The sequence below is a fragment of the Canis lupus genome, chromosome 22 (genome assembly GCF_011100685.1).
Source record: "Canis lupus familiaris isolate Mischka breed German Shepherd chromosome 22, alternate assembly UU_Cfam_GSD_1.0, whole genome shotgun sequence".
Classification (NCBI taxonomy): Eukaryota; Metazoa; Chordata; class Mammalia; order Carnivora; family Canidae; genus Canis; species Canis lupus.
In genome coordinates this window covers 8,039,651-8,058,618 of record NC_049243.1, presented here as the reverse complement: position 1 = coordinate 8,058,618, position 18,968 = coordinate 8,039,651, and the positions used below count along the sequence as shown (strand labels likewise).

At 40.9% G+C, this 18,968-nt stretch overlaps 1 protein-coding gene across 1 annotated transcript in view; it reads left to right on the top strand.

Annotated features, from left to right (window-relative positions):
- FAM216B (family with sequence similarity 216 member B) overlaps nt 1-18,968 on the top strand; it is a 68,237-nt gene that overhangs the window by 42,060 nt on the left and 7,209 nt on the right. The window contains 1 exon segment of the mRNA XM_038569635.1: nt 5,071-5,163. The gene's annotated coding sequence lies outside the window, so the exon portion shown is untranslated.

The window sequence follows — 18,968 nt, the reverse complement described above, 5'->3', positions numbered from 1 at the left end:
AAATTATATGCTACCTGCCTGGCAAGTAAGCTGTTAGGGGACAGTTGACTAACTTCTTGCTGTTAACCCTGTTGGGCCCATGTTACAAATAAAATGGCTGAGATTCAGAGATATTACATAAGTTGCCAAAGATCACACAGCTAACCAAGGATTCTAACCTTATTGTCTCCATCCAGAGCCTGTAGTGCAGTGGCTGAGAGCAAGTGTCTAAAGCTGCTGGGCTTGGGTTCAGATGGTGACTGAGCTACTTGTTAGCTTTGTATTTCAATTACCTCTTACGTACATTTGGATAATAATGGTGTCTACTATATAATGATGATAATTAAATGAGTTAATTATGTGAGGTGCTTAGAACAACATGTGGCACATCGCACCCTGAAGTGCTAGGACTAGAACAAGGGCTAATTAGGACTAGTGGATGCTGGTGGGGTGAGTAGGGGGTACCACGGAGTGGTGGAAGGAACATGGAACCAGATACACCTGGAACTGCAATCGGCTTTGGGCACTCGACTTGGGTGACCTTGAGCGAGCTACTTGATCTCTCTATGCCTCTACTTCATCATCTCTTGTGTGGAGAGCACCATTCATGATAACTGCTAATGATGACAATTGTCCCAGGGGTGCTAGCAGCCCATCCCTACTCTTCCTGCATGCAGTGTGACACAATCCCTGGTGAGGAAGCCACTCTTTCGCTCAGGCTGCAGCCCGGGACCCCACCTAAGGGCTCCTGCTGAGCTCCATCTGGGGAAGCTTGCAGACAATGACAGATGCACTGTGTTCCTGTGTTCCAGGAGAGGGATTCTGAAGCAGGAGAAGAAGTCCACCGATTTAACACCCTTCTGCTTTACGTATATAGCAACAACAACAGCAACAACACCATCAGCTTTGCCAGAAACAAGAAGCCCTGAAATGTTTTGCCTCTTTTAATAGTACCCCACCCCCCCAAAAAAAAATTTCCATCTGCTTGCCATTTAGCGCCGGAGCCTGGAAGTGCTGCTATTCCCAGAGTAGTGGCGGAGGAGGAGGAGGAAGCTGTCTAATGGCTGTGAGCATTTGTGACTGTGTGAGGCATGAGAAAGTAAACACCACTTGCCATTAAGGTAGCTGTGCTTTCCCTGGGGAAGGCAAGAGAAGGGGAGAGGAATGAGGTCGGTATTCCAGAGAGCAGCAGGACTCAGGGTTATTATTTTTCCTTTTAAAATTAGAAGACTCTGATGCATGCTACCTTCCCAGCCCTCTGCTCCCTGTGCGCCCTCTCTCAACTGTGCCAAGACACACACATTTCTCCTTCCCTAGCCCACATGGGAGGGAGGTGTGATTTGGAGTGGCACTAAGCAAACAACCCTGATTCCAGCCCCCAAGGAGCACCCAGTCCTGGGAGCAGAGCTCCAGAGGGAAGTAGCTCCTGGGATGTGGCCCGGTCCAAGATCATTTCTGCCTGGAATGACTCTGAAGGGGTCATCTCTGTTCCATTCTTCCTTTATTGGAGTCAGTGGAGGGTGGGGGAAAGCTCATCATGGACTATACTATCAGTCTGCTGGGAGCCGAGTGGCCTGAATCCACTCCCATTAAGGCTGACCTGAGGCTGAGTAAATTCTCATGGTGAAGGAAGGCCCTGGCTGGGAGCCATATACAGACCTCTTCTTTATCAGATCCAATGGTCCAAATGGAGACATTTCCTCAAGATCTTCAGGGAAGATCGATGGCCAAGAATGTGGGAGATCAGCTGGAGACCTCAGAAAGAAAAGATTGTTGAACTATAGATGGATGCAACAGCCAAAGGTGCCCCGAGTAAGAGCAAACCAGAGATGTTCTAGGGCCAGTGTTTACAAACTGAGGCTTGCAGGCCATCCTCAGTCCACTGCCTGCTTTTCAAGCTAGGAATCGTTTTCACATTTTTAAAGGGTTGAAAAGAATGAAAAGAGCAATATTTTGCGATACATGAAAACTGTATGAAACTCAAATATGAGTACCCGTTAGTGATATTGTTTCAGAACCCAGTGCTGCTCATTCATTTACATGTTGTTTGTGCCTGCTTTCATTTTATGGCTTCCAAAGTCTAGAATATTTACTACCTGGCTCTTTACAGAAAAACTTTGCTGACCTGTGTTCCAAGGCGGTGGCCTTCAAACATTAGCGTACATTAGAAATCACCTAGAGAAAAATAAAATAAAATAATAAAAAAATTAAAATTAAAATTAAAAAAAGAAAGAAATCACCTAGAGGACTTGTTAAAACAGATCACAAGCCCCGTCTCTGGAGTTTCTGCTTCAGTAGGTCTGAGGTGGAATCTGAAATTGCATTTTCTAATAAACTCCCAGGCGCTGCTGGTGCTGCTGGCCCAGCGTGCATGCTTTAAGAACAGGTGTTCGGGAGAAACTGTGATGGTCCATGGGGTGGAGAAGGTAAAAAGAAAATGAGAAGAGACACTCAGGACAGTAGGTTCCAGGGGAATAGTCAAGCTGGAAAGGCAGGCTAAAGGAATCTTCTAGGAAATGAACGGGTGTTGGAGTATACTTAGCAGGCGCGCTCACACATGAAAACAGCAGATGGAGAGAAAAACTTGAGATGTGCAGCTTTAATGGAAAGGGGCTGCTACTGTGATGAAAAGGTGTGGGCTGAAGGAAATGAAGTCCCTTTAAGCTCTTGGTTCCACCTGGCTTTTAACCCTCTCGGTCTCTCTACCAATGATATGGAAAGGGTTGATCAGGGAAGGGCCCACTTGCAACATGAGGAAGTTAGTTCCTAACCCTTTGGGGTAAGGTTAGTTAAATTCCTTCAACATTCCCTACACCTCTCCCGAAAAAAGAATGAGTTATTCCTTTTAGTCACTTACTGCTGCATAGAAATCATCCCCAAACTTTTTTTTAATAAATTTATTTTTTATTGGTGTTCAATTTGTCAACATACAGAATAACACCCAGTGCTCATCCCATCAAGTGCCCCCTCAGTGCCCGCCACCCAGTCACCCCCACCACCCGCCCACCTCCCTTCCACCACCATCCCCAAATTTTTGATTTAAGACACAATGACCAGTTTTTTGCCCAGGATTCAGTACCGGGGCGGGGTTCAGCTGGGTAGCTCCCCTGCTGGTCCCTTTCGTGGCCACTTGGCTCCACTTAGTCAATGAGTCTAGAAGGATGCTGGGATCACTGGGATCTCAGGGCCTCTCTCTTCGTGTGGCCTCTCTCTGTGGCCTCTCCATGTGGTCTCTCCAGCCGGGTTCCCAGACTTCTCACATGGTGGCTTAGAGCTCTGGAGAGCACAGAAGCAGAAGCTGCCAGAAAGTTCTTAAGGGTTAGGCACAGAATTGGCTGGGCATCACTTTCATGGTGGCCACATTGTATTGGTTATTGTGAGTCACAGGCCAATCCAGATTCCAGGGGAGAGGACCCCCCCAAGGTGTGAACACTGGAAGCAAGGGTCACCGGAGGCCACCAAAGTAACAGATTAGAGCAGCATCTGCTCGGGAAAGATTTCCACAAAACTAAAGGAAAACAGGTAAATGGGAGAACTCCTCTGGGAATCCACGGCTGTGTGGGGACAAAGCTAAGATTTATGGCATTTTTATGGCATTTTTGGGGGGTGATATCGTAGGACTGAAAATACTGAAAGTTCTTCAAGAGCGTTAACAGATGTTTTCCTTTTTTATTTTTTAATTGTACCCACACAAGTTTTACGGCAGCATACTTCCTGCTTTGACTAAACTCACATAGTTACTGGCAATTATCTTAATTGCACATTCATGGAAATCTTACCAAGGAGGTGAAATAAGATTACCTTTAAGTTATGTAATTAGTGAGGTTTTTTTTGGTTGTTGTTTTCTTCTTAACATAAGCACACTGGTACATCCCCTTTTTAATGTTCTAAAGGCAACTGCAGAGTGGAGTTTGTATTAGGGGAAGGGAAGACTTGAAACAATTATACTCCTCCTGGTATCTTTGAATTCTTTTTTTTTTTTTTGCATATTTATTCATTTGTTTGTTTATCTATGATTATAAAATTTTTTTTTTTTCCCAATGCGCACTTTACCTGGTATTTCTGGTATTTTCATTTAATGAGTCTGTCCATACGAACATACACAACTCTGTATCATTCCTTTAGACAGCTACATAGTTATTTATTATGTTATTTAGCTAATCTCTAATTGCTGGACCCAGGAAAATTAAGAACATATGTTCACACAAAAATTTGTACATGAATATTCATAGCAGCGTTATTCATAACGGACAAAAAGTGGAAACAAAAGTAATGACCATTAACTGGTAAATGGAGAAACAAAATGTGACTCTGGGAAATTATTCAGCCACAGAAAAGGGAATGAGGCACTTGCTACAACATGGAAGAAATGTGAAAGCATTATGCTAAGTGTAGGAGGCCAGACACAAGAGACCATGTGTTGTTCCATTTATGTGAAAGGCAAATCCACAGTGACAGAGAGATCAGCATTCCTTTATTCTTGGAATGTTCTCTGCTGGCTTCCATGGTACTATTCTCTTCTAGGTCTCCTTGCTACCTCTCTGACTAATTCTGTTTCAAGTCTATCACCCCCTATTGCTCCTTAAATGCTGTGGACGTTGATGATGCTCAAATTTTCTCACCCACTGGCTCATTCTTGTTCACAGCTCAGAACTGTGACAAATTTGCTGACACCATGACTTCCAGACTTATTCTTTCAGCCTTTGCCTCCTCCTGAGCCCTAGACTTTCTTGCCATTTACCTACTGAGCATTTCTTCTTGGACGTTACTCAGGCTCAACACAAAATCCATCATGTCCCAAACCATGCCTTTATTGCTTTTCTGTGTGTTGTTTCTTCCACAAGAATTGCCCTTCCCACCTCTTTGTCTTGTGAACTCTTACTCATTTTTCAAGACTTAGCTTCAATTTTCCCTCCTTCGTAAAGGGCTCACAGACTACTTGGTTTAGATAATCAGCTGCCATGAATGTTCCCAAGGACTTTCCATAAGACTTTTTTGCACACTCATCACACTGTATTTAGTTGTTTTGTCTGATTAATTTTCTCCAAGGCTGCTATTTTGTCTTACTTTTTTTTTTTTTTAATCCGGTAGTTAGAACAATTGCAGACATAAGTGTTCATTATTGGATGTGAGAAGACAGGAGTAACAACAGAGAGCACTTCTATCATGCTTACTGGATGCCAGGTACTGTTTTGAGTATTTTATTTATGTTAACTCACTTAAGGCCCATGTGAACCCTTTGTGGCAGGCACATTATTATATCTATGTTTTGGATGGATACATTGAGACTAAGAGAGTTTAAGTAACTTTCCCAAGGTCATACGAATACTGAGGGAATTAGATGAGCTGGGATTAGATCTTCTGAATCATTATGGGATACTAATACTGCGAGTAGACATGGCTATTCCATTTCCCTCTCCAAGCCCTCAAAAATCCCAGCTAAGTATTACTTTCATGTGAATTCACTCACAAACGTTTGAATACCTCTTCTGTCTCTGTGCCAGGCACAGTCTTAGGTAGACACTGAGGATAAATTGGTGAGCCAGAAATGAACCCTGCCTTCTTCATGCAGAACTTGGGGACAAAGACTTTTCCACATTTGTCAATAGATCGCCCAAAGTCTGTGTGCCCTTTAACTTCTGATTAAATCAGAATGGAGAGAGATCTGCAAATACTGCCTATATTAGACAGGGTTTTCCAGACAAATAGAACCAAGTGTGTGTGTGGAGATAGAGATGTATTTTAAGGAATAGGCTCATGCAATTATGGGTGCTGGCAGGTCTGAAATTTGTAGGGCAGGCTGGTGGGCTGGCAATTCAGCTAAGAGTGGATGTTGCATTCTTGAGTCCCAAATACGCAGGGCAGGCTAGGAGTCTGGAAACTCAGGCAAGGTTTTGAGGCAAAATTCCTTCTTCAGGAAGCCTCAGCCTTTGCTTTTAAAGCTTTCAATTGATTGGAAGAGGCACCCACATCACGGAGGATAAGCTGCTCTGCTTAAAGTCTACTGATTAGAAATGTTAATCACTTCTAAAAGAAAGTGATTTCATAGCAACATCTATACTAGTACTTGACCAAACAACTGGGTACCAAAACTCAGCTGAATTGACACTTAAAATCTTTAACCATCATACTATCCATAGTGATAGGTGCCCAAGGTTGGAAGGGAAAGTCTCAGAAGCAGTGAATATATAAACTATCACCAATTAAGGAAAAGCTTTGTTAACTTAGAGGCTATTTTGTGTGCCATGGTCTAAATTTACTAGGAACGTGCTTAAAGCTGCCTGATATATTTTTTTCCATCTCTTAAACATCCCATACCATCTTTCTCCATTGTCCCCAAATACTCTTTTCTATGATCAACAGCTGTTTCTGCCATTCTAGCTCCTGGAATGTCCTTCCTGTTTCTTGTTACAAACAGCATGTCTTCCTCATGAAAAGCATTAATCAAGACACTTGTCCTACGCTATGTTTTTGGGGAACTCTACTCATTTAGCTTCAGGCTTCCGAGATGCCAGGATTCATAAAATTTATAAAATTATGGAACTTTAGAACTTGAAGGGAAATTTAGTGGACGAGATAGTCAGATCTCATTTTACTGATAAGGAGACTGGATGCAGGTGACTTTGCTGACCCTGAGGTGAACCAGGTCTAGAATTCAGGTCTGCCTTGCTAGCCTTGGGATGTTTAAGGGATGAGAGACGGGAGAGAACCATTGCCTATGGAAGGAAAACTAGCTTTAAGAGATATGAGATGATGCTCTGGATATACTAGCAGACTTAGATGAACCTTGTACCTCCCTAGGCCTCAGTTTCTTTATTTGTTAAGTGGCTTAAATCAGTACTTCTCAATCAGTTCATCTCAAAAAAATGAATATTAATTCATACAAATCTCCTGAGGATCTTGTTATAACATAGATTCTGATTCAATAGGTCTGGTGTAGGCCCCTAGATTCTGCATTTCTTCTAGATGATGCCAGTGCTGCTAGCCATGGACCATTTTTTTAGTAGAAGCGTATATAATCAGTAAGTACAATTTGAGCCTAAAAAATTCTATGATTTGGTGATTCCTAGAATGGTAGTGTCAAAGGTAAAATGGGCAGCAAGGGAAAAATATTACATTTTACCTATACGTCTCTGTACACTTTTTCACAGTACTTTTCCTCCACTGAGAGTCACCACGTATTCTAGTTTGCCTGAGAAAGTCAGACTTTGCCTTGTGCCTGTTTCCCCAGTGTGATGATTAACAGAGACCCTTTTACTCTCAAAAGTGTCCCACTTGGGACAATAAGTTGGATGGTTACCCATATTTTAAGTTTCTTTTGCTCATTATCTATGTTCACAGAATATGGAACACGTCAGATATCCGCCGTTTGTGTATTTCAAGCCCAGACAGTTTTCCTACATGGTGTGTTAGAACTCCATGGTTTATATATTCTGTTTTCTTTCCTTACAAACAGCACACTCAGTGCAGGGACTTTTGGCAAGTGCCTTTTGCGTTCAGCCCGCCCAAGATGTGGGACCCTGGGAAAAACTGCTTAGTGTTTGTTTTGTGGTGGAGAACAGCAAAGCTCACTCAGAAGATTAAAAACTAACTGGAAAAATACCTCATGGGTGATTTTCCCACTTCCTACTCTCACGGAATCAGTGTCTGAGTGTACAGTTCCCAAGTTCAGGGGCAGCTCATGGAGTGAGCTTCTACCCCCACCTCACTAAAGGCATTCCTCAAGGAGCTGCGTAGAGAAGGTTCTGGCCCCAAACTACAAATCCACCACCTGCTATTCCTCCAGTCTGCCTTCAGGTTTTGCATCTGCAAAGGATCCCATTCAAGGGAATATATTCCTAGAGGTTTCAAAATCTGCTCTTAGTTGCCACCATCTATAATTAGCTAGTGGTGGGCAGTCTGGGTTGCTCAGTGGTTTAGTGTCGCCTTAGCCCAGGGCCTGATCCTGGAGACCTGGGATCAAGTCCCACACTGGGCTCCCTGCATGGAGCCTGCTTCTCCCTCTGCCTCTGTCTCTCTTTCTCTCTCTCTCTCTCTGTCTCTCAAGAATAAATAAATAAAATCTTTTAAAAAAATAATTAGCTAGTGGTAGCAGCATTTGCTCTTTATTCATTCATTTAATAAATATTTTCTATGGGTCTACTATATGCCAAGAAAGGACTAGTTGACAGCTGAAATTAAGACTTGGATATAGTGTTTGTCTGTAAATCTTAGTCCTTTAGTCCCAGAGAAAGTGAGAGAAGGTGGAGGACAGTGTTAATGGAAAATTGAAGGAGCAATATATGTAATGCCCTTTTTACAACTGATTCAGAAAATATGAACCTATGTATAAGCAAAGGAGGAAGAAACATGTAATTAATTTCAATCATAAAAGGCTAATTGTATGCTTACTTCCTTCAAGTCTTTGCTCAAAGGATGTTGGCTCACTGAGCCACTTTGGCTACTCTGTTTAAAATTGCAACTCATCGGGCATCCCGGTGGCTCAGCGGTTAGCGCATGCCTTCAGCCCAGGGCATGATCCTGCAGACCTGGGATCAAGTCCCATGTCAGGCTCCCTGCATGGAGCCTGCTTCTCCCTCTGCCTGTATCTCTCTCTCTCTCTCTTTCTCTCTCTCTCTCTCTGTGTCTCATGAATAAATAAAAATCTTTTTAAAAAAAATTGCAACTCATCCCCCAACCTAGAACTCAAAATCTCTGCTCTCCTTTATATTTTTCACTATGTTTACCTTATAATCCACGACATAATTTATCGTTTATGGTGCTTTTTGTCTTTCTTCCTCCGTTAGAATGTGTGCTTCATATATTTGTTGACTAAATATCCCAGACCTGTAACAATGGTGTCAGACAGGTAAAATTCCAGGATGAGCTAACACTTGAAAACAATGTCAAATTAAGAGACAAGAATAAGAACCAGATAAGCACACAGAGGGTTAGGGAATGTTGAGTACAATTCAAGAGATGGCAGGGAGCAAAATTACTCCACTCCTATTTTGCTTCTGTTTTGCCCAATAAAGAAAAGAAAATTAAAACTTGAATGGTGGAACTAACCCAATGATATAAAGAGAGAATTGCAATTCAGAGCATGTACTTTATATGTGCTCACACCTCCAGACCCAGTTGACTGATGTTCCAGGTACTAAAGGCACTTTTGGTCAACTTCAGAAACATGGTGCTCTTGAACAACAGAAAACGTGGAAGAAATTTTAAAAATATCCTAATTTTCAAATGGAAATAAGAATGGACTATATATCATACACGTATAGTATGGTGCGAGTTTTTGATATAAAAGTTAAATAAGACAAAGCCCAGCACTAAGTTGTTATATGCTCCTATGGAGACATCATCTAGATTGACCCAAAGTCATTCATAAGTATTTTTTATATTCTTGGATTCAGTAGTTCATTGAGCTATGAATTCCCCTAGCATGTACCATCTCAAAGATCATGACTCACCTTCTTATTTACAGCACAAAATCAGATTTTGTCAAGTACTTTGTAGAAATCACAACACAGTTTGTGTATAGCTTTGCTCTAACTAAGTAATGACTCTAACCAAAAGGAAATGAAGCTAGCACCACATGACCTGGTCCTGAATGATCACGTTTTATTTTACAAATGTTCATAAATTAGGTGTCTACCATGAAAGTCCAGATTATGCTAAGAACCAACATCACACATATACCGTTTTCCAATTACACAAACATTTGCAAGTAACTACTGTGAAAGGTAACACAATACATAATCAAAACTATTTTGATAGGACTGAATACAAGTGTAAAATTACTAATATAAAATTTAGCAGGGTTAAAAATAACAAAATATCAATTTTATTATTGTAGGAAGAGGGTGATCATCCTTGGAAAATTCTCTTTGATAGTTTATTTGATTATAAATTTGGTATGATTCCACATGCTGACCCAGATGTGGCTTCTAAGGAAATCAACACTCTAGGGAAGTTTAAAAAGGAATACAATATAGATCATAGGAAGTACCTAGGCTCCTCAGAGTCTGCCCTGGTCATTTACATGTTATTTAGTTCAAGGGAAATGTTCTGGAAGGCCCTTGACAAAGCACAGTAGTTCCTAAGAGCAGAGTAAAGGTTATAGGAGAAGTTTATAAAGTACATGGGGCTCTAATTAGCCATGACCTAGAAACTTGTGCGCTTATGCATTATCAGGGGTCCTAGTGAGGTGGGAATGAAGAAGGTTGCTGGGCACAAGTAGCAAAGCAAAGGGAAGAGGCTATAAATTTATTTTGTATACAAGAACGATAAAGGGGGAGTATAAGCTGGTGGTAAAAGAGAGCAGGAAAAACAACCTCATGCAAAAAAAGGAGCCTCATTCTTTTTCTATTTCCTCCCTCCATCAAGGTGATGCACATGTGGGTAGTAGTGTGGATAGTAAGAGCTACCAATACGGAGGCAGCATAGCAGAGAGGTCAGCAGGGCACACTCTGGAACCAGCCAACCTGAGTTTAAATCCTGGGACTTCCACTTAACAGCTATATAGCTGACTGAGCTGTTAAACTCTTTGTGCCCTAGATTTCTCTATCTCTCATATAGGACTAATAGTACTTAGCTCATGAGGTTTATGTGAGGATTAAATAAGATAATATGTGTAAAATTCCTGGGTTTACGCATGACACAGAAGCACTATGCAAATTTCCCAGAGATCAAGCACTTGCTGTATCTCAAGCATTATTGTCTAATTTAATGTTCAGAACAACCCTCATAAACAGGAACCATTGAAATAACTTTTCCTACAGATGAGGAAGCTAAAACTTTGAGAGACTGAAAAACCTATCCAAAGAATATCATAGAATCATTCTGCAAACTCAGATTTTTTTTAATAAAAGCATCTGAGATTTTAACCTCTGGGCACTATTGTCTCTAATATAATCTCAAAGTAACCAGGGAGCCCAGCTCACTACTGTGAACAACCACCAAACCACAGATGACAATATTATCTGTGGGGTTTTGAGAAGGCCACAGATGATGCCCACAGAATCCAATCTCCAATATCAGAAGGAGTGGTGGGCTAGAGTTTTGACACCAGTGCCCAGGATTAAAGGCCAGTGTGCCAGAAAGAAGGACAAAAAAACAAAACAAAACAAAACAAAACCAACCAACCAACCAAACAGACAAAAAAACTGTAAGACAAGACATCATAAGAGTTCTAAGTCAGCTTCACCAGGTAAACTATTACGGACTTGACCACTGGATCCAAATGCAGTAACACAAGAAGGGTAAGCCAAGTTGGAAAGCCCTTTCCTATTACCTACAAGAGAGAGGAGGGAAAGGGTATTATTCCATTAAGGTTCTCATCTCTGGGGTCCATACTGCATATTGCACTGATAAATAAAAGGTTGAATAACCAAAACAAAAGACAGAAAATCAGAAGATCCAGCAAAAGTGGGAATGAAGGGAAAGAAGCAACAAGCCTGATGGGGAATCCAACCACAAAATGGATTTTAATTGGCTACATCTGAATTTGGGCTACAAGGACTTTTCCTTAGGCCATTAATGGAGATTCCAAGAAACGTATTTTTGTAGATCTCTGAACTGGTCTTATTTTTGTGGAATCCTCTGATTTCCTAATGGCACTTCCAGTTGTATTGTAGACTTACCAACGTGCCTATATTCCCAAATCTGTTTATGTTATTGCTCTTGTTGGAATTGCATGCTTTAATTAAATATTACATAGACTGATGACAAGTGCCATTAGCCAGCTATTAGTCTGGATCAGCTATTAGTTTGGTTTAAGAGTTCTTCTACATCTGACTACCTGGGGGCCTTCTGAAAAATGGGACTATTATAAGCTTACACATACAATAAAAGGAATTCTTAAAGAAACTATTTTTAACCTGGGGAGGCAATGACTTAGAATTATTAATTTCACACATATAAAAAGCTATCCTGTTTGAGGATAATTAAGTTTCTCCTAGGAGACTCTACACAGAATGTTCTAGAAATAGCTCTTAAATAAATTGAATAAAATATAGTAAAGGCAACATAGGATAATAGAATAAAGCCCCAGTACCAGGCACACCTGGGCATAAATCTTGGCTCCACCTCGTACAATAATATAAATGGTCAAGTTACTTCTCAAAGCCTCAATTTTTTCCTCCATAAGACTATAATAATAATATGTATCTTAAGCATTATGAGAAATAAATAAAATAGTCTATCTTAAGATCCTAGCACAGTTTCTGGCATTTATGAGACACATAATAAATGATTGTTCTGTTTTTCATCTTCTTCCCTGTTCCTGGAGGTGTGAAGCAAAAAAAGACAATTATCTACTTAGACACCCCACATCTTTATGCCTAATAGGGTAAGATGTAGATAGGAGAATAAAAATTCCTTCTGGATTAGGGCAGACACTGTTGACACTGTCTATTCCTTACATATTTAAAAGTCATTTAAGGGATGCCTGGGTGGCTCAGCAGTTAAGCATCTGCCTTTGACTCAGGGTGTGATCTTGGAGTCCCAGGATCGAGTCCCACATGGGACTCCCTTCATGGAGTCTGCTTCTCCCTCTGTGTCTCTCATGAATAAGTTTTTTTTTTTAAATCTTAAAAAAAAAAAACACAAACATTTACCTCTTTCTTCCTGGATAGCTGCCTTCCACATTTAAGATTGGATAAGTACCCTTTAGCCTCTGGGAAAGTTAGCCCAACCCCCCATCTAGGAGTTGACCTAAAGCCAGTCCTTTCATGGAAGATCATATTACCTCTAAGTAAACATTCACTTCTTCCCATGACCTCCTGGAGAAGAATATCCCTTCCTGCCCCATTGACCTTGGACTTGGAATGCAGCAGAACTAGAGTGTGCCAAATCCAAGACAGAGTTTGCCTATCAGGGAGCTTCTGTCTGGAGGAGATATGCCCTGGGTAGCCCAGGTCTCTAAGAAGGAGAGAGACAGACAGGACAGTTGTCCCAGCCAACCTGCCAACTGGCAGCCTAAAACAGAGCCATCTCTGCTAATAAGATATTACATTAAATTGGGTGGGAAGCTTCTGGGAAATAGGTTTCCTCTCCGGTAAGAAGAAAGCACATGAAGATAAACTCTCTGCTCAGCGCCACATCTTGACTTTGATTGAACTAGTCAGCTTCTGACGATGAAGAAAAAGCCTAAAGAGAATCACAGACACTGGCCCAATCACAAACCCATACCACCAACCATCTTCTTCATTTCTTGTAAAGTGACAGGAATAAATCCTATTTGTTTAAACCAGATTTGTTCGGCATCTCTGTTATCTGTAGCTGAATGTATCCTAAGCGATATGTGTCAATATTGAACCCTAGAACTAATTAAGAATTCTAGTGTTTATAACCTAAGCTAACGTATTTGACAACACCCAGAACTATTTCTGGTAGGTGATCGGATGTCGTATTGTCATTATTTGTGATTTCCCTCACTCATTCAGTCAATATTGCCTGCTGATCACTGGACCCCCAGCAGTTAGGATGTACCCCAGGGAACCGTGTTCCCCCGCAACCACACATATGGGTACAGAGCTTCATTCCTTTCAGAGAACCTCCCTTCCCTCTCATCATGCACCTTCTCTCCAGCTGAAAATGTCCCATGTGTAGCAAAAGTTACTTCTCAAAACTGTTTGATTTGGCCTCCTTCCAAGGGCTCTCGTGACCCTCGCTGTCTCCTTAGCACACCTGGACCTAAGAAATAGATGAGTGAGATTCCCATGCAAAAGGGGAGAGGAGGTGAGACAAGCCCTGTCCATTGATTCCTCATGTCAGAGTGAGGTTGGCACCACCCAAGCCCAGGTGCCAGAGAGATGCCCGAGCTCAGTTCTGACACTTCTCTGCTGTGGGAAACATGGGCAAGTTATGGAACCCCTCTTCACCCCCATTTCCTCATAAGCAAAATGGAGCTAGTCATAGTGCATGCCTCATTGTACTGTTACGAGGCTTAACTGGGTTAATGCAACTAAGGGGCCTGGAATGGTGCACAGTGAGCCACAGTTATGTAAGAATTGGCCAGTTTTGTTACCTCAGCCAAAGCCTAGAATGCTGAAGCTTATAGAGGATGGACAGTACCAGGAAGGGCAGGATAGCACCATGGGGGGCTGAGGAGCTGGGACATTCTGGCGCATATATGGCCTTGGGAAGGATAAACTATAGTGTCAGTGACCCAATATTATGTGTAAAGACCCTTTACCACATTCTCATCAAGTAAGTCTGTTTTTAAGACATCTGGGATGGGGAGCACATTCTTTCCTGGGGTAGTTCCTTTCATCACAAATTTGTATCCTAGTGGCTTCTGCTTCTAGATCCTAATTTTTTCTTTTTTTGGTGTATGATATACAAAGTAAGTCTGATCTCAAATGTACGAGCTCTACAAATATTTTGTGAAGCACTGTTGCCCACCCCACCCCCTCCTACCATAGGTCTTTTCCAGACTCAACACCTCTTAAGTGTGTCAGTTCATCCTATGACAAAGCATCTCAATTTTTGCCTCACAGCCCAGTTTGCCTATGTCCTTTGTGTGCATGCAACACATTGTGGCAGGAAGCACATCAGGACAGTCATAGCTGTCAGGACAGTCCTCCTTTGTTTTAGAAACTATACTTCTGTTGATGCAGCCTACACACCCACGAATCCCTCTGACAGCTCCATTAACTCCTACTGCATTTACTTTCCCTATGCTTGAACTGCTCCTAAGCACACATTTTCTTTCTGTATTTGTCTGGCTAGAAATGAAGCCCTGATGCAGAATATTGTTTTCATTATTACTACATTTCAACCTATTAGATGTAGTCCATCACTTTTAGCTTAGATCTTTTTGCCATCTGCCATCTGCTCTGTTTTCCATCCCATCTAGATCTCTGTCATCTGGAAACTAGATCTTCATCATCTGAAAACTTAATAAGCTGGTAAAACTGTGGAATAGATCAGAGCATGCCACCAAAATCCTATCCAGATTGTCATGGACTCATTAATTAGCACACTTTAGTATAAGTTTTTAACAAGTTTCAATTTGTACTTACCTGTCCATGAGGATTGTACAAGGCACCTTGCCAAATGCATAAATATGAGGTCTATAACATCTAAAAGTCTCAGAGCCCTCTCTCTATTAGCAACAACAAAAAAAGAATGAAAGAAAGAAAGAAAAAAAGAAAAAAGAAATTACATTGCTTGAAAACACAGCTGTCAGTACTGATCTTTTAAATGTTTATACAGTTGCTTTGCCAATCTACTGTCGAATGGTAGTTGGTTGGCATTTTTATTCAATCCACTTTTTAAAAAATTAGAATACATATGGAGAGTGTTTTTTTAGGCAAGGAGCTAAGCTTCACACCCATATCCACTGTGAATGCAAAAATGCCTGGATAGGTTTGAGGACTGATGCGACTGGCCTGCTGGGTGCCTATTTGTGTGACGCTTTCCCTGGAGAATTATTAGAAGGTCGATGACTTGATAATAATAAGACTATCCTGCTCCAGGATTATGACCACCAGTCTTTGTGAAACAGAAGCCTTCTTTTATTCAACAAAGCAATACTGCAGATGGAAACAGAACACACCCAAGGAGGAAAAGAACCAAGATGCATGAATTTTGTCTGCGGGATGGCTCGATAGGAGCCACATTCCCATTACAGCAATGTGTGTGTTGCTTAAATTCCCTTTTATTTCCAGAGGCCAAGGGAAGAAATCATAGACCTCAGGTAACCGTGGGTTTGAGTCTTGGCCCTACTGTTTAATAAGTATGCCATAAGACCTGTTTTTAGGGGACCATTGCTAGTCCCTAGTGAGAAAGACTTTCTTCTAAATTCTTACAATTAAAAAAACAAAAAAACAAAAAACAAAAACAAAACAAAAAACATGATCCTGAATCTAGAATAATCTACAAAGTCCCAGTATGCCTATTCTAATTCCTTTTAACATTATCCCTCTTCCTTCCATACCATTTACTTGGGATTGTAGAGTCAAAATTAAATCCATAGAGAATTTTGTTCTTGAGTTGCATTCCATTTTAGATTTTTTTTTTTTTAGGACTTCCTGAATCTGTTTTTTTTGTTTTTGAGACCAGTGACTCCAAAAGTGTTGGTATGTGTGAGAGTTTTGGTTTGGGGTCTTGGAGAAGTGGGGGTTCTATGTGAACAGATCAGAGAAATAAAGCAAGATAGTAGAGGTATAATTGACACCTGCCCCAACCCCCAAGCACAGGAGGATATCTGTGCCTAGCAGAGCTATCCCCATGGAGAGATCTGCAGCTAAGGGGATCCTCGAGAAGGAGCAAGTATAGAAAGATGTGAGCAGGTAATTTCTGTTTGGGTTCAAGATTTTCCAAGGAAGTACTTATCTCAATGAAATATAATTATGCTCTGCCTCTTGTTCTGAAGACTGGATTCTTTGAATTAGGGTTTAACCTCATCTTGAATTCCAGTCATGGGTCCCTCTTCCTCACTCGATAATGCCCATGAGGTCGTATTTACCCTGCTATTCTATGAAAACACTTTATTACCCATGTTCTTAGCATTGTTATGTAGATACACCACAGAGGTAATCATTGTGTCCCACTGCCATACCAATATTTCAGCTATGAAATAGCATGCATCTTTTCTATCAGTAGTCAACATTATATTCCCTTTAGCTTTTAGTTATTTCTATTCTCTTTTTTTTTTTGTAGTCAGTTTTAATTCCTTTTGAAAAGTCTAGTTAGTCTTTGGAAAAATAATTTATTTGATCAAAATGGATGATCTACATGGTTTCATCATCCTTAAATGTTAAGTTATTGACTAAAAATTCCTATCTCATTCCTTGACACTATCTACAGAGCTAATTATCTCGTTTGCTTTTTCTTTAAAAACTCCAAACGTTAGTGGTGATAGGCAAACACTGATAGGCAAACACTGCCTATATATCTAAGTTCTTCAGCCTCATACCTGACATCCTAGAAACAAGAGGTATTTCTTGGATTTTTGCTGATAGCGTATCCCCCTGTGTTCAGATAGTGTTCAATATCTCTCAGCTTTGTACTTGCCCTTCTATACCCTTCTCTTTACCAAAGTAATGGGAAGGCTGCAAAACCAATTTTGAAAAATCCCTCACCAGCTGGCATATGATGGGAGGCAGAAGATGGAAGGTGGAGGGAAAGAAAAAGTTGCTTTCGTGGTTTCTGCTTTAAATAATAAAATAATAAAATAAAGCCATTCTCATAAATACTTTTTGCAAAAAGTTCATCAGCAGCCACGTCAGGGACAGCACAGCGGGGCAGTGATGGTGGTGATAGCAACTGTAAATGTAACGTTAGCATTTGGGAAAGAACACAGAAGAAGCAAGGGCACTGGCTGAGTGTTGGGTCCTGAAGGTGCTACTCAGGCCATGATCCAACAGAAGCAGCCCCAATGGTACAGTGTTTATGGATTCTGGATAAAATAATTTTCCTCCACCTCCAGGTCTGATCGTCGTTGAGTGTAATTGCCAATCTTTGCACCAGCTGACTTTTCTGGTTTTGCTCCTCTAGCTTACAACAATACTTTAGTAACAGAATCCTTATATTAAACTCCCTCTTTGTCAAACACCTAGATCTGTGTCTGTTTTCCTGGTTATGCAAGGACTGATGCACACTGCTCTGAATCAGCCCGTGTGTATAACAGCAGATGCCGTGTGCCCTAGGAGCCATTTCATCATATGTTGGGAAAACATTCAAGGAAGACTCAATTGACAATGTCAGCTCTGCATGCATCTGTTCTTTATCTCTCAGTAGAGAATCACCAAACTCTCAGACCCAATAAGAGGTTTGTGGTATCCACGGGCTTTCATAGACTCTTGTTTCTGCCATATTTATTCCCCCAGAAGGTCTGCATTTAAACTATTACAGAAAATGCAAACCTCCTGTGTCTGGTTAAGTCCTTTCTTTCTTCCTTAAGCTACAATTCATCACTCTCCTCTCTCTAGTTTTTTTCTTCCCCTTAGACGCCTCAGAATTTTGAATGTGTAGTTTTCTTTTGGTACTTCTTTTATTTTCTTTAGGAAGTCTTCATTTTTACAGATAATCTGGCATTCAGAAGGAGGATTCTCCAGGGAAAAAAGGAAATCTATAGTAATAGTGCTAGCCCAGAGGAAGGAATAAGATTGCTTTCATGAGTCGAGTTAAAATGTGAGGCTTATGCTGATGACATCAGTGTGGGCAGGATCCTTGTGCCACAGGTTCATTGTTAGCATACACAGCCTCTATCCAAGGTCAAAAATGAGAATATCTTACTCCTTCAAAAATTAAGAATGGAGTATTATCTTGAAAAATAGGATAATTCCATAGGTTAGCACAGTAAAAATTCATGCCCGTACCTCTGTATTTAGGAACTGCTCCTTCATCATTCTGAGTGATGTGGGAGGAACTGACTCCAAATGTGGGAAATACTCATGTAATGGTCCATTGCTCTCGTGGATTTCTTGACCTTTAATATTCAGAGCCTCTCTGTCTCCACACACTTTCTTTTCTCATGTCTGCACATAATGCAGATACGGTAGATTTAGAAGTTGGCGCTTGATGAGACACAAAATTTGGAAGAAAAAAGATAAACAGTGCAGTTGAATGTTGCTCAGAAGCAAGGAAAGGCATGCAGCCAAATTCCCCCAGTTTCTTGTTTCATGGTGCCACGTTGCCTGGATATCAGCTTATCAACAGACTGAATTTCTACCACCACTAACGCATGAAGAGACCTTGTAAGAAAACTGCATTGAATATGAGTACCAGCTTTTAAAAGGGGGGAGATTATAATACAGGGTAAGTCTTTTAAGCAAATCTGTCTTTTTTATTTCAGTCATAAGTTATTTGGTAGATTTGTCCTCCTTGAAGTCGCCAAGCATTTTAATCAAACCTTATCAGGTATAGTCCCCTTGAATAGGTGAGATGGATTTCCTCAGCAATAGCCCAAGAAAAGCACACATGAATTGTTGCCACAAGAAAGATCGTCAGTCATTTCCTTATGCTATTTGAGGAAAGAAGAAATCTTTCTAGCTTTG